Source organism: Rattus norvegicus, chromosome 8 (genome assembly GCF_036323735.1).
Source record: "Rattus norvegicus strain BN/NHsdMcwi chromosome 8, GRCr8, whole genome shotgun sequence".
NCBI classification, from domain to species: Eukaryota; Metazoa; Chordata; class Mammalia; order Rodentia; family Muridae; genus Rattus; species Rattus norvegicus.
The window spans coordinates 56,345,799-56,373,533 of record NC_086026.1 but is presented as its reverse complement, the minus strand read 5'-3'; positions in this window follow the sequence as shown (position 1 = coordinate 56,373,533).

The window sequence follows — 27,735 nt, the reverse complement described above, 5'->3', positions numbered from 1 at the left end:
ATCAGGGAGAAGGCATGTGTGTCAGGAAGCTCAGGGCTAGTTTTCTGGAAGGCAGAGGCAGCAGTGTTGGGCACAGAGCCATAGGAAGCCATGTTCTCGTGTCCTGGTGATACTTGGATTTGGCTCTGAACCGGAACGTCTCCTGTACGCCTGTCCCTGCCAGCACCCCTGTGCCTTCACTTTCCATGGCATCTATTAATGATAAAAGTCCCTGTGGTTTATAATTACCAGTTTGACAAGTTCAGGAGTTCTCTGTTAATTATTATAATTAGCTTTCCACTCAGTGAGGCATCAGGAGTTTAACAACAATATTAACAACGGGAGGACAGCGATCAAGAATTGACTACAAAGAATTGACTGGAAAGACTTCCTTCTGCTGTCAGGAAAACTTATTAATGATGGGGAAATCTGCACAGCGGCTCCCCTCTGCTTGCCTTAACTCAACTGTTGGCTCTTCATTTCCCTTAGGAAGCGAGAAGCAATTTTCATGGCTACTACTCAAAAATGGAAAGTTTAGAAACAACCAAGGAAGAAAGAAACTACGAACCTGGTGGCTGTATATCCTTTTGAACAGAGAGCAAGAGGAGGCAGCAGCCAGGGAAGGAAACGTCTAGTGGAGGAAGCCGCTAACTCCAGTTCCAGCTCCCGGGAGTGCAAGCACAAATCAGGGTACTAGGAGTAGGGAGTCTGGGCCACTTGGGAGAGGGGGTCTTGCTTACTGAACTTACCAAGCAGACTGGGACACTTTACTGGCCATCTCTTAGTAAGGTTTGTTCCCATAGTACACTCTTAGCATCTCTCACTCAGTTCCTATCACAGTCAGACCTGCTGTGCTACTTCTCCTGAAAGACAATCCTCCTGATCCCACCCTTTATGCCGGTGACCCCACCCTTCATCCCAATGATCCTACTCCCATCCAATGATCTCACCCTTCATCCCAGTAATCCCACCTTTCATGCCAATGGCCCCACCCTTCACCCAATGACCAACCCTTAATCCTAATGACCTCACCCTTCAGCCCAATGACTCACCCTTTATCCCAGTGATCCCACCCTTCATCCTAATAACCCACCCTTCATCCAAATGACCCCACCCTTCACTCCAATGACCCATCCTTAACCATAGGAATCTCACTTTTCTCCCAGTGATCCCTCCCTTCAATCTAATGACCTAGCCTTCATCCCAGTGACCTAACCTTCATCCCAGTGAGCCCACCCTTCATCCTAATGACCCCACTTCAACCCAATAATCCCACTCTTCAACCAAATGATACCACTTTTATCCAAAGTGATTCTGGGACCTTCTGGTTTGATATAAAGCACAGTCCAGAACCCTCATTTTGCCACTTAGGTTCATGCACCATGAGCATGAGTTGTCTTTCTATTTCTGATTTTAATCATTTGCTGAGTCATTCAGTCATTACACATGCACTCTCTTCTAATTACCAGATATTGCTTAGAAGGTTGTCACATCAGGAACCCATCAGACAGAAACATTCTCTAGCCTTATTTCTAATGGAGGTCATGGAAAATAAAACTCAAGAGATTAATAAACAGTATCATCAAATTAAAGATGTGGACCACTAAGCCTAACTAACTATTCAGCCACTGAAGATCCCAGCACTATCAGCTCCTGAGGCCTTTCAGAATTTTTGTCGACCAAAGAGAAATCTGGGTTAGCCTTTCCAAGAGGTGACTTGAGGTGTTTAAGTCCAGTACCCAAACATCTTTTCTCAGTGGGATCACTGCAAAAGGGGGGAAAATATCTTAACGCAGAGAGGTTAGACTCAGGTCAAGCACTTAATTTTCTAGACTTCATTCTATTTGCATTTGGGCAACATTGTCTGAGGTGAATTTTTCAGTGGGAACTCTAAACTCATAAGGGGTACTTTGGGTCTCAGGGACGTATACTTCATCTTTCAAATAACCCACGGGTAACCACAGATACAGAGAGCAACACAACTTGGCAGGATAAACAAAGGTGTGAAGGCAAAATGAGACTAAGATTTATCTAGTGCCTGTGATGTACCAGTATCATGGCGGACTTTAAGACAGTACTAATCACATTAGTCTAGATAGGGGCAGCCTATCTGCTGCCTTCTGAGCCCCTTCCCACCACACTTCAGTAGCCACTAAGGGGTAAATCTGTGAGGTAACAGGGAGTGGAATTATAGACAATAAAGAATGGTAATTCTCAAGAGTCCCTTGGAGGATGGAAAGAAATTCAAAGTGCTGATGATGCAATAGACTAAAAATGGTAGAAACTGTGAGTACTGTAGGAGAGTGGGCAGACCCTTCAGGAACTGAGAGTACTAGGATCTTCGGTGACTGATTATTTAGTTAGGCTTGGTGGTACACACCTTTGATCTCAGCACTGGAGAGACAGAGGCATTAGGATCTTTAAGTTTGAGGCCAGCCTGGCTTTCATATCAAATTCCAAGACAGCCAGAGCTGTAAAACGAGGCTATAAAATACAGAGACCAGTAGGAAGTCTATTGAGCTAAATCTTCTTTTCCACTTTGAATCATCAAATGGCTAAACCTTTCCTAACCTGGGAGGAAGCTTTGTTTCTCTGGAGACTTTAAGTGAGGTAAGGCCTATATTCTGGGAGATCAGACTTGGGCAGTGGTGAAGGTGAAGATATCCATTAGGAAAAAGACTTCTTCATTCTGACTCTTCTCATTGGTTCATCAACCTACCAGCCAGGCTTCTATCCCTAAGCAGGAGGTCATAGGGTTGCTTCTAGAAAAGAGAATCAGAGAGTCTAGGTCTATGTGCTGACAGGCAGGGACGCCCACAGCTGAGCATCCCTCATGCCGGTCGTGGTGGCCATCAGCTGATAAGACTCCACATGAAGCTGCCAGGTATATCTTAGCACTTCGTTCTAGAGGTTCACTGAACATCTCATAAAAGCACAAAATCAGTGTGCAAACTAACAGGAAAACTCAGAGGAGAAAAAATGACAGAGGAGAGAAACCGTTGAAAAGGTTCTGGAGGAATGAATGGGGCTGTGCACTCATTCATGACAAAGGAATAACATGGTATATCTTCTTCGAAAAGAACAATGAAGAAACAAGAAAAAAAAACTCTTAGAAGTTAAAACTATGTTGGCCAACATAGGTTTTTTTTTAAAGCACAATAAATAGAAAAATTGTGACAATAAAATAAATTAATTTCTAAGAAAGTGAAAGCCAACAAAAGCTGGATATGAAATCATTAAAACACCAGTACGTGGTTGTAACTTCCCCTGTTACGTAGGAGGAAACTGAGGTGATGGGGAAGTATTGTTCTGTTACCAAAATCATAGTTGGTAGAAAAAATGGAGCTGGGAGTTGAATCCATGCCATGGGAAAGATAGGCACAACAGGGCTCTGCCATGGATGTGATATGGGAGGGGCTAAGGATGCAGGGGGCGCTTGGAGAACATCATGTTTTCATTTCATGGAATTCAGTTTACAGAAGCATTTTGTGATGATCTATAAGTGCTCCATCCCCAGTGCTGAGCAGGGCTCTGTCCTCTTTCTATCTGGAATTGGCCTGAAACCTAGTGATTCCATGTACTGGATCTTTTTCTGAAGCATGGTGCTCTTACATTAGACTTAGTGGGGGCATTTTCACTAAGTACCAGATAGGATAGAGGAGATGGTTGGACATCAGACCATTCATCCCAGTAGATTTAGTTACGACATATATTTCAAGTCGTGGGGAAGATGTGGTACCAGAAGAAACATAACCACTAACAACTGTGACTGGCAGGACTGCTGGTTAATGGGTCTCAGCTGAGCTGTGGGTTGTGGACAGCAGATGGAGACAAGAATCCATACAGCCCTGATTCCCTTCTATCCTCCCTTCCCTCTCAGACATTTCCTTTCTCCTCCTTTCTTTATCTCCTTCTCTTCCAACAGAGAAGACAGAGGCTGATGCTATGTCTTTAATCGATGCATTAGTTTCAGAACATGCTGTAAATTGTGATGTGGCTTAGTTTCTGAGCTGAAATTGCAGAGACTTGCTTCTGAGTCTTGGAAGATCACACCAGCTTTTCTTTTTGATTGAGGGGCTCGGCTTCCTCTGAAACTTATCTGAAGTCTGATGTCATGGAGAAAGCCCTGGCTCCTGCAGACAATCTTACCCACAAACAAGAAGCAAGAGGGTGAGGCTGGGCTTCCTAGAGTCAGTTCTGTTCCCAACAGCTACCAGGCTGGAGCATCACTCCTATGTTATGGGAAACAGGGGTGGGAATGGAGATAGTCCAGGTGTACTGTGCTAATCAACACTTTCTGTAAAAGACAGTTTCAGGATTGGGGACTATGCTTTTGTTAGGTCAAAAGCAAAAGCTTGCGTAAGTGATGTTTCAAGGGGCGGGATGGCAGCTGTGACGTCTTCAGGAGATACTCTTTGAGAATAGTTGTTTAAAAATCATGGTGTTTGGATGTTACATTACTCATATCGTGGAATACATTTTGATAAGCTGCATCGATTATGTTCTCATCACTGTGACCACATACCTGCAGAAAGCAACTCAAGGAAGACAGCTTTATTTTTGGTGCACAGTTGAGAGGAAGACAGTCCATCATTGTCAAGGGAGGCATTGCATCTGCAGTTTGGAGGGAAATAGACATGAGTGGTACAAATCATCTGACTTTCTCCGTTTTTCTCTTCTTCAGCTCATACCCCAGCCCATCAGATGGTACTGATCACATTCGGGATATATCTTCTTCCCTCCCCTCAGTCAAACCTGTCCTAAAACACTTTCAGAGAGGATCATGTAGGTGTGCTTCTTCTGTTCTAAATCCAACTAAGTTTACAGTGAAGACCAACTATCACATATGCACCCTCAGTTCAACTAGACCTCAGACTGCCTCATTTTTAATGGCGCCATTTCCTCCACTGCCCCTGAAATCTCAGGTTTGTTTCACAATGCAAAGTGCACTCTGTCCATCTCCAAAGATCTTCAATGTCTTAAGAGTCCTCAAAAGGTCCAAAAATGTCAAGTCTCTTCTGAGACTCAACACGATCTCTTAAGCTTTAGCTCCTGTGGAAGTCAAACTACAAGTTACATAGTTCTAATGTGCAGTGGCACCGAGAATATTTTTTCTTCTTCAAAAGGGATGGCATGGTAGATTGCAAGGAAAAGGCAGAACAAGGTAGGACTGAGAGCCAGCAGGGAACACACCAGTCCTTGTAGCTCTATATCCAACATCTCAGGTTAGTGGTGACATCATCCACACTTCAGCAGCTTTAGCCAGCCCCCCTCCCTCTCCAGTTCTTCCATGTGTAGTGATGTATACTTTCTCTTGGGCAAGTTCCAATCCGTGTTAAAACTTTCCATGGTGGATTTTTCATGGCTTTGTCATTTTCAAAATCCCAAGATCTCTACTGAAACCTAAGACTCACCTTCAAAACAGCTTCACACAATTTTCCTTTGGGGACTCATTCAGGGAAACCAAACATGTCACCCATTGTCCAGTAACAGTGGCTCTCTGGAACCTTAGTATACACCTCCATGGTCCCCATAATCCTTGTATTTTGTATGCCTACAAAACCAACACTTTTGCGGATGACTCTTGTCAAAGTCTGCCATGAACTAAGATGCGCTCCTGTCCTCCTCTACCACAGCTGTACTGGCTGTTGTGTGTGCTGTTGGCTGAACCTCGAAAACACTTCCCTGGCCAGTGGTGTCCATGGGGGAAACCCTTTCAGTGGTGCTCAGTTTAGTCTTTAACTTTTCAAATGAGTTGGGATTTTAGAAGTTGGGGTCCTTGGCAGGGGGAAGTAGCCCTCCAGGTACCTTCCATACTTCCCCAATGTAAAATGCAAGGCTTCTCTGTACCCTTCTTGTCTACAACTTCAAACGTGCTCAAACTCTTTCAGGACAACTTGCACATCTGTCCTATCTTCCTGATTTAAATTATTATAAAGCTCAGTAAATGCAGGGAGTAATAGCCCTGCCAAAGGTTCGATGTTATGATGTCTTGGAGTTTTCTCCACTCACTACCTTTGAATTCACACAGTGTTTAGGACATGGACAGAGTAGAGTCAAAATATAACACAGAATGACTCACAATCCAGTTCCCTCTGGAATCCTTGCTTTCTTTTGAAGTGTTCTGAATGCAGACCTCTACTCTCTACATTTCTCTTGGCGTTCTGCTCTTCCATCAGAAAGCCCATCAAACTTTGATGGTCTTATCCTAGGCTTCTCTAGCCTGCAGGCCTGCCAACGCCTCCCCTGAATGAGTTCCAAATGCCTACGAACTGTGAGGTCAGACAGTGGCAGCAAGGACTCTACTACTGATGGAGACTTTCTGAATTAATTACTTTTCCTAATGCTATGACCAAATATCTGACAAAAAGCAACCAAAGAAAAGGAAGTTTTATTTTGACTCATAGTTCATTGGCATTCGGTTCATAAAACCAAAGACAGCATGGCAGAGACAGTCTGATGTCTCATTACATCCACGGTCGGGACGCATATAGAAACAAATACTAATGTTTACCTGTCTTCCACTGTTTTTCGTTTTTTTTTTTTTATTTTATTTTTTTTTTTATTTTTTTTTTTATTATCTTGAGTATTTCTTATATACATTTCAAGTGTTATTCCCTTTCCCGGTTTCCGGACAGACATCACCCTCCCCCCTCCCCTTCCTTGTGGGTGTTCCCCTCCCAAACCTCCCCCCATTGCCGCCCTCCCCGCATAGTCTAGTTCACTGGGGGTTCAGTCTTAGCAGGACCCAGGGCTTCCCCTTCCACTGGTGCTCTTACTAGGATATTCATTGCTACCTATGAGGTCAGAGTCCAGGGTCAGTCCATGTATAGTCTTTAGGTAGTGGCTTAGTCCCTGGAAGCTCTGGTTGCTTGACATTGTTGTACTTTTGGGGTCTCGAGCACCTTCAAGCTCTTCCAGTTCTTTCTCTGATTCCTTCAACGGGGGACCTATTCTCAGTTCAGTGGTTTGCTGCTGGCATTCGCCTCTGTATTTGCTGTATTCTGGCTGTGTCTCTCAGGAGCAATCTACATCCGGCTCCTGTCGGTCTGCACTTCTTTGCTTCATCCATCTTGTCTAATTGGGTGGCTGTATATGTATGGGCCACCTGTGGGGCAGGCTCTGAATGGGTGTTCCTTCAGTCTCTGTTTTAATCTTTGCCTCTCCCTTCCCTGCCAAGGGTATTCTTTTTCCTCCTTTAAAGAAGGAGTGAAGCATTCACATTTTGATCATCCATCTTGAGTTTCCTTTGTTCTAGGGATCTAGGGTAATTCAAGCATTTGGGCTAATAGCCACTTATCAATGAGTGCATACCATGTATGTCTTTCTGTGAGTGGGTTAGCTCACTCAGGATGATATTTTCCAGTTCCAACCATTTGCCTACGAATTTCATAAACTCGTTGTTTTTGATAGCTGAGTAATATTCCATTGTGTAGATGTACCACATTTTCTGTATCCATTCCTCTGTTGAAGGGCATCTGGGTTCTTTCCAGGTTCTGGCTATTATAAATAAGGCTGCGATGAACATAGTGGAGCACGTGTCTCTTTTATATGTTGAGGCATCTTTTGGGTATATGCCCAAGAGAGGTATGGCTGGATCCTCAGGCAGTTCAATGTCCAATTTTCTGAGGAGCCTCCAGACTGATTTCCAGAATGGTTTTACCAGTCTGCAATCCCACCAACAATGGAGGAGTGTTCCTCTTTCTCCACATCCTCGCCAGCATCTGCTGTCACCTGAGTTTTTGATCTTAGCCATTCTCACTGGTGTGAGGTGAAATCTCAGGGTTGTTTTGATTTGCATTTCCCTTATGACTAAAGATGTTGAACATTTCTTTAGGTGTTTATCAGCCATTCGGCATTCCTCAGCTGTGAATTCTTTGTTCAGCTCTGAACCCCATTTTTTAATAGGGTTATTTGTTTCCCTGCGGTCTAACTTCTTGAGTTCTTTGTATATTTTGGATATAAGGCCTCTATCTGTTATAGGATTGGTAAAGATCTTTTCCCAATCTGTTGGTTGTCGTTTTGTCCTAACCACAGTGTCCTTTGCCTTACAGAAGCTTTGCAGTTTTATGAGATCCCATTTGTCTATTCTTGATCTTAGAGCATAAGCCATTGGTGTTTTGTTCAGGAAATTTTTTCCAGTGCCCATGTGTTCCAGATGCTGCCCTAGTTTTTCTTCTATTAGTTTGAGTGTGTCTGGTTTGATGTGGAGGTCCTTGATCCACTTGGACTTAAGCTTTGTACAGGGTGATAAGCATGGATCGATCTGCATTCTTCTACATGTTGCCCTCCAGTTGAACCAGCACCATTTGCTGAAAATGCTATCTTTTTTCCATTGGATGGTTTTGGCTCCTTTGTCAAAAATCAAGTGACCATAGGTGTGTGGGTTCATTTCTGGGTCTTCAATTCTATTCCATTGGTCTATCTGTCTGTCTCTGTACCAATACCATGCAGTTTTTATCACTATTGCTCTGTAATACTGCTTGAGTTCAGGGATAGTGATTCCCCCTGAAGTCCTCTTATTGTTGAGGATAGCTTTAGCTATCCTGGGTTTTTTGTTATTCCAGATGAATTTGCAAATTGTTCTGTCTAACTCTTTGAAGAATTGGATTGGTATTTTGATGGGGATTGCATTGAATCTGTAGATTGCTTTTGGTAAAATGGCCATTTTTACTATATTAATCCTGCCAATCCATGAGCATGGGAGATCTTTCCATCTTCTGAGGTCTTCTTCAATTTCTTTCCTCAGTGTCTTGAAGTTCTTATTGTACAGATCTTTTACTTGCTTGGTTAAAGTCACACCGAGGTACTTTATATTATTTGGGTCTATTATGAAGGGTGTCGTTTCCCTAATTTCTTTCTCGGCTTGTTTCTCTTTTGTATAGAGGAAGGCAACTGATTTATTTGAGTTAATTTTATACCCAGCCACTTTGCTGAAGTTGTTTATCAGCTTTAGTAGTTCTCTGGTGGAACTTTTGGGATCACTTAAATATACTATCATGTCGTCTGCAAATAGTGATATTTTGACCTCTTCTTTTCCGATCTGTATCCCCTTGATCTCCTTTTGTTGTCTGATTGCTCTGGCTAGAACTTCAAGAACTATATTGAATAAGTAGGGAGAGAGTGGGCAGCCTTGTCTAGTCCCTGATTTTAGTGGGATTGCTTCAAGTTTCTCTCCATTTAGTTTAATGTTAGCAACTGGTTTGCTGTATATGGCTTTTACTATGTTTAGGTATGGGCCTTGAATACCTATTCTTTCCAGGACTTTTATCATGAAGGGGTGTTGAATTTTGTCAAATGCTTTCTCAGCATCTAATGAAATGATCATGTGGTTCTGTTCTTTCAGTTTGTTTATATGATGGATCACGTTGATGGTTTTCCTTATATTAAACCATCCCTGCATGCCTGGGATGAAGCCTACTTGATCATGGTGGATGATTGTTTTGATGTGCTCTTGAATTCGGTTTGCCAGAATTTTATTGAGTATTTTTGCGTCGATATTCATAAGGGAAATTGGTCTGAAGTTCTCTTTCTTTGTTGGGTCTTTGTGTGGTTTAGGTATAAGAGTAATTGTGGCTTCATAGAAGGAATTCGGTAGGGCTCCATCTGTTTCAATTTTGTGGAATAGTTTGGATAATATTGGTATAAGGTCTTCTATGAAGGTTTGATAGAATTCTGCACTAAACCCGTCTGGACCTGGGCTCTTTTTGGTTGGGAGACCTTTAATGACTGCTTCTATTTCCTTAGGAGTTATGGGGTTGTTTAACTGGTTTATCTGTTCCTGATTTAACTTCGATACCTGGTATCTGTCTAGGAAATTGTCCATTTCCTGAAGATTTTCAAGTTTTGTTGAATATAGGTTTTTATAGTAAGATCTGATGATTTTTTGAATTTCCTCTGAATCTGTAGTTATGTCTCCCTTTTCATTTCTGATTTTGTTAATTTGGACGCACTCTCTGTGTCCTCTCGTTAGTCTGGCTAAGGGTTTATCTATCTTGTTGATTTTCTCAAAGAACCAACTTTTGGTTCTGTTGATTCTTTCTATGGTCCTTTTTGTTTCTACTTGGTTGATTTCAGCTCTGAGTTTGATTATTTCCTGCCTTCTACTCCTCCTGGGTGTATTTGCTTCTTTTTGTTCTAGAGCTTTTAGGTGTGCTGTCAAGCTGCTGACATATGCTCTTTCCTGTTTCTTTCTGCAGGCACTCAGCGCTATGAGTTTTCCTCTTAGCACAGCTCTCATTGTGTCCCATAAGTTTGGGTATGTTGTACCTTCATTTTCATTAAATTCTAAAAAGTTTTTAATAACTTTCTTTATTTCTTCCTTGACCAGGTTATCATTGAGTAGAGCATTGTTCAATTTCCACGTATATGTGGGCATTCTTCCCTTATTGTTATTGAAGACCAGTTTTAGGCCGTGGTGGTCTGATAGCACGCATGGGATTATTTCTATCTTTCTGTACCTGTTGAGGCCCGTTTTTTGACCAATTATATGGTCAATTTTGGAGAAAGTACCATGAGGAGCTGAGAAGAAGGTATATCCTTTTGCTTTAGGATAGAATGTTCTATAAATATCCGTTAAGTCCATTTGGCTCATGACTTCTCTTAGTCTGTCTACATCTCTGTTTAATTTCTGTTTCCATGATCTGTCCATTGATGAGAGTGGGGTGTTGAAATCTCCCACTATTATTGTGTGAGGTGCAATGTGTGTTTTGAGCTTTAGTAAGGTTTCTTTTACATATGTAGGTGCCCTTGTATTTGGGGCATAGATATTTAGGATTGAGAGTTCATCTTGGTGGATTTTTCCTTTGATGAATATGAAGTGTCCTTCCTTATCTTTTTTGATGACTTTTAGTTGAAAATTGATTTTATTTGATATTAGAATGGCTACTCCAGCTTGCTTCTTCTGACCATTTGCTTGGAAAATTGTTTTCCAGCCTTTCACTCTGAGGTAATGTCTGTCTTTGTCTCTGAGGTGTGTTTCCTGTAGGCAGCAGAATGCAGGGTCCTCGTTGCGTATCCAGTTTGTTAATCTATGTCTTTTTATTGGGGAGTTGAGGCCATTGATATTGAGAGATATTAAGGAATAGTGATTATTGCTTCCTGTTATATTCATATTTGGAAGTGAGGTTATGTTTGTGTGCTTTCATTCTCTTTGTTTTGTTGCCAAGATGATTAGCTTCTTGCTTCTAGGGTATAGCTTGCCTCCTTATGTTGGGCTTTACCCTTTATTATCCTTTGTAGTGCTGGACTTGTAGAAAGATATTGTGTAAATTTGGTTTTATCATGGAATATCTTGGTTTCTCCATCTATGTTAATTGAGAGTTTTGCAGGATACAGTAACCTGGGCTGGCATTTGTGTTCTCTTAGGGTCTGTATGACATCTGTCCAGGATCTTCTGGCCTTCATAGTTTCTGGCGAAAAGTCTGGTGTGATTCTGATAGGTCTGCCTTTTATGTTACTTGACCTTTTTCCCTTACTGCTTTTAATATTCTTTCTTTATTTTGTGCGTTTGGTGTTTTGACTATTATGTGACGGGAGGTATTTCTTTTCTGGTCCAATCTATTTGGAGTTCTGTAGGCTTCTTGTATGCCTATGGGTATCTCTTTTTTTAGGTTAGGGAAGTTTTCTTCTATGATTTTGTTGAAGATATTTACTGGTCCTTTGAGCTGGGAGTCTTCACTCTCTTCTATACCTATTATCCTTAGGTTTGATCTTCTCATTGAGTCCTGGATTTCCTGTATGTTTTGGACCAGTAGCTTTTTCCGCTTTTCATTATCTTTGACAGTTGAGTCAATGATTTCTATGGAATCTTCTGCTCCCGAGATTCTCTCTTCCATCTCTTGAATTCTGTTGGTGAAGCTTGTATCTACAGCTCCTTGTCTTTTCTTTTGATTTTCTGTGTCCAGGGTTGTTTCCATGTGTTCTTTCTTGATTGCTTCTATTTCCATTTTTAATTCCTTCAACTGTTTGATTGTGTTTTCCTGGAATTCTTTCAGGGATTTTTGCGATTCCTCTCTGTAGGCTTCTACTTGTTCTCTAAGGGAGTTCTTTATGTCTTTCTTGAAGTCCTCCAGCATCATGATCAAATATGATTTTGAAACTAGGTCTTGCTTTTCTGGTGTGTTTGGATATTCCGTGTTTGCTTTGGTGGGAGAATTGGGCTCCGATGATGCCATGTAGTCTTGGTTTCTGTTGCTTGGGTTCCTGCGCTTGCCTCTCGCCATCAGATTATCTCTAGTGTTACTTTGTTCTGCTATTTCTGACAGTGGCTAGACTGTCCTATAACCTGTGTGTCAGGAGTGCTGTAGACCTGTTTTCCTGTTTTCTTTCAGCCAGTTATGGGGACAGAGTGTTCTGCTTTCGGGCGTGTAGTTTTTCCTCTCTACAGGTCTGCAGCTGTTCCTGTGGGCCTGTGTCTTGAGTTCACCAGGCAGGTTTCTTGCAGGGGAAAAGTTGGTCCTACCTGTGGTTCCAAGGCTCAAGTTTGCTCGTGGGGTACTGCCCAAGTCCTCTCCGCTGTGGGAGCAACCGGGAAAATCTGTGCCGCTCCTTCCGGGAGCCTCCGTGCACCAGGGTTTCAGATGACGTTTGGTGTTTTCCTCTGGCGCCTGGATGTGCACAGAGTGCAGTCTCTTCTGGTTTCCCAGGCATGTCCGCCTGTCTGAAGGTTCAGCTCTCCCTCCCACGGGATTTGGTTGCAGAGAACTGTTTATCCGGTCTGTTTCCTTCAGGCTCCGGCAGTGTCTCAGGCTCAGGGGTCCTGCCACTCCCGGGCCCTCCCCTATGGGAACCCAGAGGCCTTATACAGTTGCCTCTTGGGCCAGGGATATGGGCAGGGGTGGGCAGTGTTGGTGGTCTCCTCCGCTCTGCAGCCTCAGGAGTGCCCACCTGATCAGGCGGTGAGGTCTCTCTCCCACGGGGTTTGGGAGCAGAGAGCTGCTGCGGTCCGGGATCCGCCGGTGTGGGACTTCCGGTCTGTTTTTAGTTTTTTTAATTCACCGAATGACCTCATGACCCATAGGATGGTAGTGAGCACATTCTAATGGTGGATGGTCCATCCTTAGTTAAACCTCTCTGGAAACACCCTTAAAAACCTGAGCACAGATGTGTCTCTTAGATGATTCCAACTTACTCAGATTAGCCATAGAGATTTACTATTACCAAGCATTGGAAAACTCTACAGGGAGTCACTCCTAGTTTTTGCTATGAGTAGAGAGGAAGCTTGTAGTCTAAAGATGTCACGGCACCATCCCCAGCAATACACTGAATCATCCTGGGCCCCAGCTGGTGTGTCTGACTCAGGCATAGATCCAACTGCTTTATTCACTTTCTAGGGTCTCTATGGGAATCAAAATGCAGCACTGTATGAAGTAAAATCTCAGCCACTAAATAAGGGCATTCTTGTAATGCTATTGTGGTAACGCCTCAGTCTTGGGAAGCATCTCTCCTGAAGGGCCTTCCATTGCCATTGATACCCTGCCCTCTTTGTCTCTACCCCACAGAGATGTTTAGGACAGCACCCTCCTTGACCACAAGCCACATGTCTCCCTTTCTCTGTTTTCTTCCCATTCCTAACCTTAGTTCCCCTGCATTTGAAAACAGGCCACAACTTGCACATCTATAAACACACACACACACACACACACACACACACACACACACACACAGAGAGAGAGAGAGAGAGACAGAGACAGAGACAGAGACAGAGACAGACAGACAGAGACAGAGAGAGACAGACAGACAGAGAGACAGATAGATTATAATGTATTCTATATCTTTTGCTTGGAAATGGCACACACAAAGAGGTCTTAAGACGTAGTGGTTATAACTTTCCTCAAAAGCCATGATACCTGGGAATAAACACTAAGACAATAGGCTGAACAAATATTAGACAACAATCACTTTTCTGCATTGCCCACTTTGCTAGAACTGAGTGGGTTGCCTTTTCAAACACCACAAGAGTGAACCAGCCAGTCTGGATTCAAGATCAACATCACACACCTTTCTTTCCTTTCCATCACTCTCTCTTCTTCTAATTTCCAGATGTGTACCTTTAAAATGGAGGTACCAAGAAAACTGTCGACATAATGAATGAACTATAGTCATTGTATGCCTGCGTGGGTGACTTCGGTCTCTCTTTTCCTGTCTCCTGAACCCCATGTTATTCAAAACTTGGGTTGTATCCCAGACATACATAGGGGAGGTTTGGTGTGGTTCACTGGATCAATGACGGTGTATGCACAGCTCTTGCTTCCTTCCTGCCATCAATGAGCAGGAAAGGGTGGACAAGGCATGGGAGACTAAGGCCATCAGAAAGTGCAGAGTTCTACACTTTCTTAGGCAACACTCTGGCATCTGTGAGTGGACTTAGATTAGACATGGGATGCCATTGGATAACACGCTCCATCAGAACCTAAAAGTAGCCCATAATATTGCCTCCTGTAAAGAATAAAAAGCAGTATTGAATGCTACAGGTTAGGCTGGGGCCTTCAAATGAAGGAATGATTGCCCTGAGAGAGGAATGTGCTCAAAGGAACCATTCAGTAGCTCTACCTGCTGGGATTAGAACCCAGTGTTCCACAGTCCCTTTGAGATCATGATCCTTTAGCAAATATCATGAGGAAATAATGATGGAGCTTTCCAGATGTCACAGTAAGACAGTGACTAAGTTAGCACTGTCAGCTTGTCCCAAGCCATCACTTGTCCTGTTTAGCCTCTATTTCCTGGGCCTTCTAAATGCCTCAGTTCATTCTATGAGATTTTAACCCAGGATGGTCATCCCTAGAGCAAATGGACTCCTAGGTCAAGAGCTATAAAACCTCCCCTTGGAATGCCAATGTGTCTGTCATGTCTGATATTGTATATACTAGTCTGATCCCACACTATGTGCACACATGTCCTTGTGCCCTAAGCTGTTAATGTCTCCTACATCATCACCTGGTACTCTCCATTTTGGCTACAGCCTCTTTTCCCACTGCCTAAAGCAAAGACTTCAACATGCCTTTCTGATGAGTCTGTTCATATTAGGATGAGATGGGTTCGAAGTAGGATTTTTCTCATCGCTCCAGGCCCCATCTGATGGTGGTCACCAGGATCTGACATTCTCATTTTTCTTGTTGAGGGAAGAAGGAGTTTTCTCCCCTCTCTGGAAGAGGGAGTGACAGGCAAGTCACAGCAGTCAGAGTTGGAAGACAGACTGTGGTTTCTCATCATTAGAAAAATTAAAGTATACAGACAGAAATGTGGTTTTGCTTCCTAACTGTATCCTGTCAACTAAATATTTCATTTAGGCCTAATGCCCGAGCCAAATGAGAATCCCGAGCAAAACTGCGCTATTAGAATACACTTAATTATTGATTCAGCCAGGCAAAAAATAAAAAATAAAGAAACCGGGTGGTACTCTAATTCCTCTTATCAAGCATCTCGAGTGCTAATATGCACGTGAACAGCTGCTATTATCCCGGGGAGCCCACTGTCTTCAGCTGCAAAATGTACAACTTCACACCAGTCACAAGGAGAAGACAGACTGGAGGCAACGGCAGGGACGCATCCTCTTCCTCCAGCTCAGGGAAGGCTGAACGGAAGAGCCCCCCACCCCCAGACTGGTGTCAAAAGGAGGGCAGGCTCCTCGGTCCTCCTCCTAACTTTCCTCCTGCTTACAGGAGAAAGAGAGCATGGATTCTGTGATTAATCCACTGGTGTCAGGTCTGAAAATTGTGGGTACTCAAAAAACATCATTCTTGTGCTCTTTTGCATAGCTGTACCTGTTTTCAATAATAAAGATGATGACTGTGACACCATCGAGGCCGTTAGAGCTTCTCTGAGGCATCCGCCTCTCATTGCCACAGTTATTAAGGCTATAAAGACTGAGGAGACATGGCAAGGGCCGTGTAGCATTAGTGGGACTGATAGAATTAAAACTCGAGTCTCATCTCTAAATTATTTTGGGGGTGGAAAGAAAGAATACAGGAGTTCAGAGACAGGGGAGGTTGGTCGCTCCTACATGTGTGATAGGGAGATGTTGCATAATTATATGACAGGTCCGTAGCAAGACAACATTGGAATTTCAGACTCAAAAGTGTCAAGAGTGGAATACCGCCCCAGGAATTGTTGAGCCAGGGTGTTCCAAAGTTCCTCCTAACAATACAAGTTATTACCATTGCTCTTGATTATCCATCCAGAACTTGATGCTAAGACTTTTTGCTGAAGAGAGCACACAATTGATTTGACCAGAAGACTTGGAGAAACAAGCTGACACTGGCTGGGAAGCTTTTTCCCTACCGGCTAGATTTCAGAGTACTAGACATTGTACAATAACAACCAGCCTAGCAAGCTATGCTCAGGAGTGTACCAGTAGCATATTTGGGAGTAACTAACTGTTTTCTGATTGGATTTAAGGCCTACTATATGCCTTGTATGGCAAATCTGACTAAGAACCACTAGCCTGTGAGTTCATAGTCCTGCTACTAGTATTTTGTTAAATGATATCAATGTGCTCTCTAAACACATATCTCTGTATCCGAGATCAGTATGGCCCCCAGTTTTCGTCAAAGCATCTTCTTTATGCAGTGGATGGTGGTTAATGGTGGACACTCAGAACCGGTAAAGTGTAGAGGAGTCTGTAAAGTGCTCAGCCATAAGTGGATCATTTATTTCATTCTCCCCCAGGGCTCAAGGAATATGTAAATGAGGGAGAAGGAGAATGTAAGAGCCAAAGGTTGGGAATGACCAACCTGAAACACAGTCTGCTGGACATGAGAGGACTGCTGCACTCACGAATTCACAGCAGACGTGGTTGTTTGCAGAATAGCTGCACAAGATCAAGCCAGAAAGCATGGAGGGGGATAGGGAAAGGGACAGGTTCAGAAGTTCCCACTCCTAGATAGGAAGCTATTGACCATTGCTTGTTGCTAGGGACAGGACAGTCAATTTTCTTTAGGGATGTGGTCCCTGGTCGTTGGATCAAAATTCATTGGGTGGTCCCAGAGCCAAGAATATAAGGGCAGTGTAAATTGGACTCAGTAGGATACACACACACACACACACACACACACACACACACACACACGCAGGCACACACGCAGGCACACACAGAGACACACACACACATACACACCACACACATATACACATACACACACACACAGGCACACACAATAAATACAAACAAATACTCAAAGAATACTAAAGATTAAAACATTATATTCAAATGCATTCAAAATGTAATCTTATTGCACAAATATTTTGTTATCTACATTTTATGATTTTCCCTTTCACATGTTAGGTTCCATCACTGCATTTAATCTATAATTCATGTGCCCATCACTCTAATTAATAAGCTATTACTGCACTTATTTTATCATTTGCTAGTTCTTTCAATCCATCTCTCCTTCCATTACTCATTCAGGCTTTCATTATCTATTTCCATTCATCTAGTCATTGAGTTCCAAGAATGTGTAAGATCCTTAAAGGTAAAGTCCTCCAGTCAACATTTCAGATGAAGGGCAATCTTTCTACTCCAAGGTAAGGCACTGCCTCTGGGTCACCTTCCAGAATCAAAATGTGGAATTTTATGACTAACACGTGCTTAGTGGGACATTATGACCAAAGTCGAGAAAGTTAAAAAGTCATTAGAGAGAGGAGACCGAATTAGCAAGTTGAAGGAGCCTTCATAGGCCATGGTGTCCCTCTTGTCCCAACCTCTCTGAAAGTGAGCCTGCTACGAAATCTTAAAAGTAATCTCCAAAAGTAATTTATGTAATGGTCCTACAAATAATGCTGATTCATGGCTCTTGTGTTGCTCTTTCCTCTAAATCAAAGTATCCGCTGCTAGAAGGAGAAAGAAGGCTTGTAAAACTCTTTGGTGAAGCTGTAGGCAAGCCCACCACAACAGGGCAATGCAGCTGAATAGCTACTCTTATGTGAGTTATACTTTACCTGCACTCCTTCAAATGACCCCAAAATAGTCATTGGTTCATTGAGCTAAACTTGGCCAAATTTGCTCTTTTCTTTTCTTCTCTTTTCTTTTCTTTCCTTTTCTTTCCCTTTCCTTTTCTTTTCTTTGCTTTTCTTTTCTTTCCTTAGTCTGAGTTTAATAGACATTTGTTCACCTTTCCTCAGGAAGGGTCATGCAATTGTTTTCTTTCTCTTTCACATGAGTCAGACATGCCAGTTGGCTCAGAGCTGCAGAGACTCCAGAGTATGGATGGAATAGGTTGGTCATCCTATTTCCTCTGATCCTACAACTCCTTCATTCTGAATTCCAACTTCCTTCTGTTTATACAAGTGGTTCTTATCTCAAATTCTGACACCATAAAAAAGATTCACCTAGATTTTTTGTTTGTTTAATAAGAGTTATGCCAATTAGGGTCATGGTCAGATAATGCAGATGTGCATAGAAAGGCTGTTCTCAATCTTTCATTGCTTATAAACTCCACTTTTGATTCTTCTAATACTCTCAAAACTGTATATTAGTTGCTGTTCATCTTGCCATGTTAAAATAGCCAACAGAAGCAAGTTAACACAGTGTATTACGACTCTCTAGAGAAGCAGAACAGATATATGAAATATATGTTAAAAGAAGATTTATTCTTTTAGATTAGCTTGCACAATATGGTCAGAGTGGTTACACAATATCTTGTACCTAAGAAGCTTAGAATCCAGTAGCTAGCTGCTTACTTAGTCCAGGAGCCTGGGGCCTCAGCAGTTTCAGTTTGACACAAAGAATTGGAGGATTCCTGGGGATCTCCTGATCCTAAGTCAACATTGGAAGTTGGAAGGTACTTCTGACATCACCAAAGAAATCAGCTGCAGCAGCAACAGGGTAGATGAACAGAGTAAGAGTGAAAGTCAAGCCAGCCAGAAATAGAAGATTTCTCCTCTCATGTCCTTTATATGGGCTGCTATAAGAAGATGCCACCATATTTAGGATGGGCTGCCTCATGTCCATTAAGACAATCAAGATAACCCTCCACAGACATGCCAAACTGATTTAGACAAGCGCTATTGAGACTCTCCTCAGGTGAGTCTAGGCTGTATATAGTTGACAATTAACCAACCACCACCGGAAGTGATTTATTTTGGTTCCTAGTTGAAGAAGGGACACAGAAAAATACTGTATCAGGATGTGCGGCAGCTGCCACATAGCATCCCCATCAGGAAGGAGAAAGAGAGGAGAGCTGTGTCCCACCTTCCTCCTGCTTTTGATCCATTCCAGAATCCCAGCCCATGGGCTGGTGCTGCCCACATTTAGGATGGGTCATCTATTCTCAATTAAACTTCTGTGAAAACACCATCATAACAGCGCCCAGAGGTGTGTTTCCTTGGTGACTTCTATTCAGACACGTTGACAGCAGAGATTAACAATCACAAGCCCTCAGGGAGGGTTGGCCCCAGCCCAGTCTAATATCCTATTTATGGTGTCTTGTGTATATAGAAAGTTCTTCATCCCAGATAACCTGATGTCTGCTTGCTCTTTCCTCAGAAAAGTGACTGGCCTTCTGCCAGTGCTGATCCCTCTAAAACATGAAGCCAATGTCTAATTCTCTCTAGCCCTGCTCTTCTGTTTTTCCTTCTAAGTGTATGTCCTTTTCTCGCTCTGTCCTCCAAGGCACCATTTCCTGTTTGTATTGTTCTTTGGTTTTCCTTCCATTATTCTTCAAGCACAGAGCCCAGACAGGACAGGGTGTCTAAAGGGACACCAGCCACACATATTATCCCTGTCTGCTTTGAAGAGTGTTGTGGTTATGTGAGCCCAAGAGGTCCTTTGGCCAGGTGCTGACAAGCTTTATCACAAGGCCTGTGAACAAGGGATGAGGCCTGGGGGAGGCCACAGAGGCAGCATTCTGTCTTTCAGAAGAAATCGCCTATACCAGCTCTTTGGAAATCCCCACTTCCTGTCCCTTACAGGGTCTGTGATCACTGGCTCTGCCTCAGTGATCGCCTTGGCTGTTCTGGGGAGCACTGTAGCTTCTTAGTGTGCTCATGTAAAAGAAAATGTCCACAGAGGCCTGAGGGATACACAAAGCAACTGGCAGTTTGTGGTGTGAAAGAAAACAACATTGGCGAGTCAGAGGATGGAAAATAGGAAATCAATGGCATGTGAAGCCTGGGCAGAGCAATTAGGGCCAGGGGACTGGATCTTGCCTATGGCTGGTTGCTTAGCAGGAATTATGACCAGGATCGCTTCTTTTCCTAGAAGTTCCTGAGCATCCTGTCATTTCCAGACCATGAGGTTAATGCATGGAACAAATGAAAGCTATAAGAATGTGGTGGGCTCGATGGTGCATGCATGTAGAGCGTTCATGCACACGTATGCATGCACGCACACACACAATGACTGCATATATTTTTTGCTTTCTTGTGTCCATGTTTTTTGTACTGTGATTTTTTTCTCCCAACTTGAAGAAGAATCTGTTTCTCAAGACTCTAAATCTGAACAGATACTTTAAAACTTGTTTTAGCCAACGAAATGCAACAAAACCAGGCATGAATCTGTTCCAGTCTAGAAGTTAAGAGCGTATGTGCTCTGCTCTCTGTCCATGAGAAGGTGCTTCTGTGTGGAAAGCCTGTTGGATGATGGAAATCTGTGGTCCCATTATTCTGTTACCACAGAAATGCCATAAACAATCACTAGGTGTGGACATGAGGCATTTCGAAACAGTTAACCCACAGCCTATCCATTAGAAGACTATAGTCACGTTAGGGAACCCAATGAAGTTGACCATGCATAGCCCACATCTTCATAACATCTCAGCAGACTTGTGAGAAATTTCAACATTTTGAAGTCATTTGGCTTGTAATAGTTCACTGTATGACAATAGTTACATGAGACACAGAAAAAGGAGGGGGGCTTGGGATGAAGACATATTACAAGAATGCTAGGATTAGCCTAGGCTTCTCTGTAATCTGAGTTTATCTCATTCTCCCTTCCCCAAATATATATCAAGCAAATAATATCTTACTGAGGCTTCTGTCCAGTATGAACTCTTGCTCTGGCCTCTGTGGTTTCCTCTTTCAGGGATGTTGTTTCATTCCTCCTCTCCTTTAACCTGGTTAATTCTTACCTTGTCACTCTGCTTAGCTGGCACTTCCCCTACCGTGTCTCATCTCCGTTCTTTAGTTATCTCTTGTTTTGTTTGTCTGTTGCTTACTACGTTATTTTTACAACCCTATGCCCCTCATCATGAGCACAGATATCCTCAAAGCCACTTGGTGATTCTGATGAGAATTCAGGGATGAAATGAGGCTACTTCCTATGGATAGAGGCGTGTGTTTGGGTGTGTATGTGAGTGTGCCACATGTGTGTGCTTTTGCATGTGCATCTGTATATGTGTGACAGTGGGTGTATTTGTTTGTGTGAGTGTATGTGACTTTGTATGTGTTGGGGACTGTTCTTTCTTAGATACTACTCTCTTGCTATCTCCTGGGTTTCCTCAGCCATCTCTGGGCTGTTGCTGTTGTAGGTAACCCAGCAGCAGCAGGGTTATCTCTCAATGCCAATACTATCATCACTCCGGTCTCCGCAGAGAGGTGGAATGGAAGCCTGATGTTTCTCTTTTTTGTTCTGTCCAAGAGTTTCCACAAAACCACCATCAAACGCTGTGTGTGAAATGTTTTTGCAAGGCAGAGAGAGGAGCATATGACAGAGAACTTAATGTGAGCAACAGCTCGTCGTTGGAAGGCCTTTGGATGCCCCAGCGCTACGACCCTCTCTGAGGTTTCCTCTTCATGAAAATAGAATGTCTCTATGCAGATAAACATTTTTTCTTTCTTTGTTTCCATTGCCGCTTTCTTGACTCTTCCTACTGTGGCTACTTCACTGAACTAAAGCCTGGTGTCTAAAATGCAGAGCTACTCCTTGGTTTATTCATCCCTCTGGCAGGGCAGCTCTGACGCGTCCATTCACCATACAGAGCGCCATCCAAGGGTATCACTAAAGGGACTATAGCCCTCTGGTTCCAGGAGCTCTGCTATGAGCTTTGGCACGAGTAACTTCTTTTCTGTCCACATACCATTTTTGCCTATTTCCTGATTTATCCATTCCTTCCATAGAGCGACTTAAGAGCTGTTTCTGCCTTGAAAACATGAATGTGCTCTTGCACTGGGCAGAGACAAAGAACAGGTACTCGATACATATTTACTATCTCACTGATGCCACAGTCAATGCATGAAGGGGACCCTATGGGCCCATGGTAAAACTGGAATGAAGACTGGACCTGGACTTACAAGGAAAGGCACACTTAGATGAAGGTGTCTTTAGAGAATGTTAAGAGTAAGAAAAGGGGGGGTGTCGGAGTTGGGTGGAGGCTTGTTACAGGGATGAGGAGAAAGCTCGGTTTTAAATTAGATAGTCAAAGGTCATAGCTGAATAGCCTACAAGGAAGTAGGAAGTAAAGGATGGCATGAAGATGGGACATTGTGACAGGCATGGAGATCTGAAGCCTTGGAGGTCTCTTTGCCTTGTAGTGCATGGCTGAGTTAGAAGGTTAATGAAGTGAGGTCAGGGAGGGTTGTTTCACACTTGGAATTGATCCAGCTACTTCGGAACTGCCCTCCTCATTGGTCGTATATACGTTTGCATGCAGACGTGTGCACGCAGTAAGACAGGTGCTCAGGGACCTCCTGCATCAGACTTTAGGATCAAGCGAGACACTGCAGCAACTTCACGGTGTAGACGTCGCTCACTGAAGGGCTTTAAGGACTTGAGGTCTGTGGTGAGCGTGTTTCGACTGTGTGTTTCGTCTCTTAGTAGCTGTGAGAGTTTAGGGTGAAGACATTCCAAGGCCCATAGTTCCCTCAACTTCAATACCAGGACAGAGTCCCTAATGTATAAGTTTGTTCGGAGCTTCCGTAAAATAAAATGCCCTGAGGTAGGTACTTAGAACTTAGTCTCTGACAGGTAGTAGATTAGATCACTTAACTGTGGCAGCAATTAACAAATACTTTTCAGCCACCGTGGCATGTCCTAGGCTTTACTAAACTAGATGGACACAAGAAATTAAGCTGTGCTTAAAGACGCCCATGAGGGGAGACACCTTAATGTGTTGCCCCGTGCATACTGTCTGAGATCAGGGAGGGTCAAGCAGGGAGGGTGTATCCTAAGTACTCTGCAAAGGTTCTAAAAATGAGCTCTTCCAACCAAGCCAACTCCTGACTCCAAGCAGGGTAAGAAAAGCACAGTTCCTTCTGGGAGAGTGAGCCAGCTATGGAGTGCCTACACGGCTACATCCCAGGTTCTCCTATGAGATTTCCCCACTGCCCAAAACTCGATGAGGTCTGACCTTGCAAGATGGGATGAGCTCTCAGCCCAGAGCACTATGACTGCAGCTGAGGACGGGCCCATTCATAACGCAGGCACCGACAAACCCTTTAGCGACATTGCTGAGGGCGGGCTATTACTTACAATGTAGTTAGTGTCGCTTAACCAGAATGGATGGGGTGCAGTATTTGAGAGAAGAGCCCTAAGTCTGATGGAGAGGAGAATAAGTTACAGGAATGGTAGGCTTGTCTAGAGAAGCAGGGGACAGGGGCACAGGTTACGACTGAAGACAGGTCATGCCTACTCAATTCAATTGCTCTCTCCTTTTGGTAAGTGTTGAAGATTAAAATGTCTAGGGAAGAATCAGATGGGGGATTAAATCAGTGTTCAGAGAAAACTAGACAAGGCTGCAATGAAAATAAGAATTCTGAGGGAGAAAGAGCAGCAGGGGTTAGGGACCGTGAGAAATGTGGCAGTGGGGGAGGGGCACTAAAAACTCTACCGAAATCCTAAGGCTTGATGCCCTCACAGATGGTCTAGTTTTGCCACATTCAGGGTCTACTCCGCAGTCTTCAAAGTTCAGAAAACTTTTCCTCAAAACCATCAAAGACAGCCCTGGCTGTCTGCACTGACTCTGTCTGCAAATCGCCAAGTCTTCACTGTGATTTCTTGATGGAGTCTCTTACTCATGAGGATCACCCAGAAAGATGTGGGTAGATGCATTCCCTTAGTGGATTCCTTGGGGTCCATCCATCTTGTTAAAGGATTAGAAAATAGATCTGAAAGTTGCTCCTTACAAACCCTTGATGGCATGCATTTGAGAGGGTGGTGGAGTGGGCCCCAGACTACCAGCCCCTAGTTCAAATCCTAGTTTCCTGGTAAAGTCTTTCATGACTTTCCAGACCCATGCTGGTTTTTCCGGCCCAGTGGAAGAGAGCCTTTTAGCTGAAGATTATGTTGGCTAAGAGGAGACAAATGAGCTTGCAGAATCCGAGACTTTTGAGCCGTGGGACCTTAACTCGCACGTCTCTGATTCTTGCTTTCCAATTGACTGACCACAGTTCCCAATTTCACAGCGTGGTTGTGATTACTAGCACTTAGTTCCATACAGATTCAGTCAAGACTGTGTCCTTCCTTCCCTCCCTGTGAATCATGAGTGTTAAGAGTAGTCTGTTGTGGAACTCATGAGACTGAACGTCTCCTCCCAATATTACCACTAAACGGCAAGGCGAGCCATTTCAACTTAATCTCTCTGTTCTTTAAGCTATGAAAGGTGAAATAGACATTTTCCAAAATTATTGGATTAAAAGAGAAAATGGATAGGACTTTTTGAGATGCTGAGAGATAAGATGCTAAAACCAGGGGAAGCTGGGAGATGTTATGTAGGGTCAGCCCTTTACCAGGATCTCATTGAGACAGCCAAGGAATGTGCATGGTTGAAAACAGCTCTCTAAGGACAGTACCTTTTAGCTGGCAGACACAAAGGGGGTTTAAACTTTATAATGGAAATTGACTTAAGAAATATCATGGGGTTAAAATTTATTGTGGAGTTAACATGCCTTTTCTTGTTTCTGTGTTTTCCTATGATACAGTAGTGAACCAGACAAAGGTGATGGCATGCCATTTGGAACATAGGCTTGAGGTTTAGAAAGATGATCCAGCCATCACAGCAAATTGACTTTCTGAGACTTCCAACTGTTAATGAATCCATCCCTTTAGATTAATACCCACCACTATCCCCAAACACACACATGCATACGCACATGTACACCTACACACATATCTAAACGCACACTCACACACACCAGAGGGGGGGGGAGAGAGAGAGAGAGACAGAGACAGAGAGACAGAGACAGAGAGACAGAGAGACAGAGAGACAGAAGGACAGAGAGAGGGGGGGAGAGAGAGAGAAAGAGAGAGAGAGAGAGAGAGAGAGAGAGAGAGAGAGAGAGAGAGACAGAGAGAGAGAGAGACTTCACAGTTCCCATTTTCCTCAGGCACTCATCAGTGATATACATGACTTGTGGCAAGTGACATATTCTCCTTCATTTTCCTCATCCTTGGAGTCATATAGGCAAGCAAAGTGCACACGATTACACAGTCATTCACTACGTGTTGAAACAAATAAGCACTGACCTCTCTTTCTGTTGTCTCGGTTCACATACGGCACATAGGACCCAACCTCTTTCAATGTTGCTTCTGTATTCTCACCTACGGATGTAGAAACCATTTTTCAGGTAGATGGGAAAAAAGAACGTTATTAAGCTCCCTGACTTGGAAGTGTCGCATACCACAGTCTCTCCTCTTTTGTTAACGATGCTAATGGAATTGCTTCAAGAGAGACTAAGAATTACAGCCTGCTATTGGACAGCTGTTTGCATCATCAGATCTGCAGCACAGAGGCTGGCTAGGTCTGCCATTAAAAGAGCCCATTTCATGTAGTAAGAGTAGCATGCACCAGAAAGTGGCATGGGAAGTCCTTCTTTGCAAGGACTGCATCAACATGTAGGGATGTCTTCCCAGCCTTTCCCACAAAGAGTTTATCTTTCTCCCCATATTGTGGATACAGCAGAAACTGAGAAGCAGAGAATATCTGGGTCGGCAGAGTTTGAGAGCCAAGAATAGCCAAGAAATATTTTCAATTGGGCTTCTGTGATACCCATGCAGGATAGAAACACCTGACCAGGGAAGAAATAGAGGATGAGAAATACTTGAAAGATGAGTGGAGAAGTAAATGAAAGAAAAATGGAGTGTTCACAATAGCTCGTGCTCCCATGCAGCAGGAGAGACAAACATGGGAGAAGCTATGCTGTTTCCTTTTTCTTCTTTCCATATCTCTTCCTTTTTTTAATGACCTTGGACACATTTCCTGAACCTGTCACAAAACCATTATTTAAATGTCCATTGAACCCACTGTCTTTGAGTTCTACACCTAGGTGATGTTCAAAATATACCAGGAGTGTGGGCTAAGCACTAGATAACATCCTCAACTTGAAATCCTCAACCCAAACAAAATCTGAGGACTAGTCACCAATAGACCATGTCCTACTTGAACAACATGAAGCCTGTCCTCTCCATGTTGGCCGCCTCAGAGTGCTAACTAGAGGAGTGCTCTGAAAGCCATGTGGGTTTTTCATCCCCATGTTCTGTCCGCCCTGCTCTTGAGACTCATTGTTATTTCAGATGTGGCCCTGGAAATGAGCACAATTATCCTGATGTGTATGGACAGTTGGGTGCACAATAGGTTAGGATTATTAACTCTCTTATTCAGGACACTACGTTTCTATTAATGTTACATTAGCTTTGTTGAAAGTCATGTACCATGCTATTACATAATGAGCTTACAGTCAACTAATCCCCTATGGTTTTGTTTTACATGAATTTCTGAAAAACGAAGACCTTCTCCCCACTCTGTATTTACACAATTAATTTTGGGTGGGAGAGGTGGGACCTTCAGTGTACCTCAGGTAAATTTCATCTTCTGTATTCCGTCCCATCCTCTAGTCTGCCTTTTGAATCTAGATTTTATCACCCAGAGTTATTAGCTGTCCGCCCAGCTGGGTGCCATCTGCAACGTTGATAAGCAAGCTTCTGTGTGATTTAGGCAAGCATTTGTGATGGTCAAGTTTCAACTGTTTTGCATAGACTATTGTTAAAATGAGATTGTATCCCTCTGCATATATTAGCCAATGAAAAGAAAATTAGTAGACCAGTCAATTTATGGATGAGCTACTGCCTCTCCACAAGGTGACATGCAAAAAACTTCACCTTGCCTCTGTTTCACGTTTCTCTCTCTCTCTCTCTCTCTCTCTCTCTCTCTCTCTCTCTCTCTCTCTCTCTCTCTCTCTCCAGAGAGGTACCGGGGGAGGAAGACAATGCTTTCTTGGTACTGATTAAATTTTTTCCTCTTGTTTGAAGTCTAATAGATGTAGTCTAATAGGTATAGTAACCCTTAACTATCCAGAGCTAAATGTCTCTTTTCCCTTGAAATCCATTCTTCCCTTAGTCTGGTTCATCTTGGAACCAGACAGTTGCGTTCTTCCAGCTGCACGGTCCGTAAGACTTTGGTGTCATTGTCGAGACTTATTTTCCCATCACACCCCAAATTCCAGTTATCAACAAATTGTTTTGCCCCAAGCTTCAGAAAACATCCAAGACATAGTTCTGGGTACAGCCCATCATTCCAATGGCCACCACCCTGAGCTGATCTGCCACCATCTAGCCCAGACTGGTGTTAGCCTCTTCAGCTGTCCTGAGTCCTACCATTGCCCAACCACAGTTTGTCCTCCTCTGGAGCAGCATAAGCCATCTTTTAGGAAGTTACGTCAGATCACATCCCCCTTCTGCTTGAAACACCCCAATAGTTGGAAGTTTGTTCAGAAGAAATAACTTATTACAGTCAAAACCATCTCAGGGCACAAGGTCCCTCAGTCCACCTACCTCTCTAGATGTTCCTACTTGCTTATTGACATCAGTCATAGTTCTTGTTGCCCACA